The sequence below is a fragment of the Galeopterus variegatus genome, unplaced genomic scaffold (assembly GCF_000696425.1).
Source record: "Galeopterus variegatus unplaced genomic scaffold, G_variegatus-3.0.2 Scaffold6767, whole genome shotgun sequence".
Lineage (NCBI taxonomy): Eukaryota > Metazoa > Chordata > Mammalia > Dermoptera > Cynocephalidae > Galeopterus > Galeopterus variegatus.
The window spans coordinates 116,045-117,072 of NW_007732878.1; positions in this window are offsets into that span (position 1 = coordinate 116,045).

Here is a 1,028-nt window from a genome sequence, read left to right on the forward strand (position 1 = left end):
CAGAGGTTTATTTGGCTTACAATTCTGGGACACATATGTCCTGCATGGGCCTCAGACTTCTACTCATGGTGGAAAGTGGCAGGCAGCCATCAAGTACAAGCAGATCACATGGCAAGAGGAAGCAAGAGAGAGAGAGGGACATGCCAGGTCTTTTAAACAACCAGCTGTCATGGAAACTAATAGACTGAGAACTCACTCACTACACTGATCCCCCTGGGAGAGCAATTAATCCATTCATGAAGGATCCACTCCCATGACTCAATCAGCTCCCAACACTGCCACATTGGGGATCAAATTTCCACATCAGTTCTGGAAGGACAATACCTCCCAACTCCATCATTCTCATAGAAGGTTCCAGCTTCCCGGGGGTCCCGTCCCTCACCATGGTCCGTTTCTGACAGCAACAGACCCTTCCTTGTAATTTTTAACCTCAGACAGCGAAGCTTAGACACCTCTTCATCCCCTTGGGTATCTCCACTATACTCTCAAAGTGTTTTCAAATCTTCTGGTGAGGAGAGTCTGAATTGCTAAAGAAATTACTGGTATTATACCCTGAAACAGAGATACAATACTGAAATATAGAGCGGAAATTTTAGAAAGTAAATCAGATTAGAAACAGAGAAGGTTTTAATCTGTTGGGTTTTTGAATCTGGCTACTGAATCCATACACTAATAAGTGAGCTTAACTAAGTGGTCATAAACCAAAATCTCCCTCCTAAGTTTTAGATGAGGAAAGACCAAGGAAATCACTGTGTAGCAACCATATGCAGCGGCAGAGATCTTAAAACTCTAGTCTTCCCATGAAGCTATGGTAGATTTTATGGTTGCTGTGAGAATTACCACAAATTTAGTGTTTTAAACAGTTCACATTTATTGTCTCTGTAGGGTTTATTATCTATATTTCTGTAGGTGTGAAGGATGGATTCTGTACTTTGATTTTCACAAGGCTCAAATCAAGCTTTCATCAGGCTGTCCTCTGATAGTGCAGCTAGTAGAAGAATTTCCTTCTGAACTCATTCAGGTTGTTG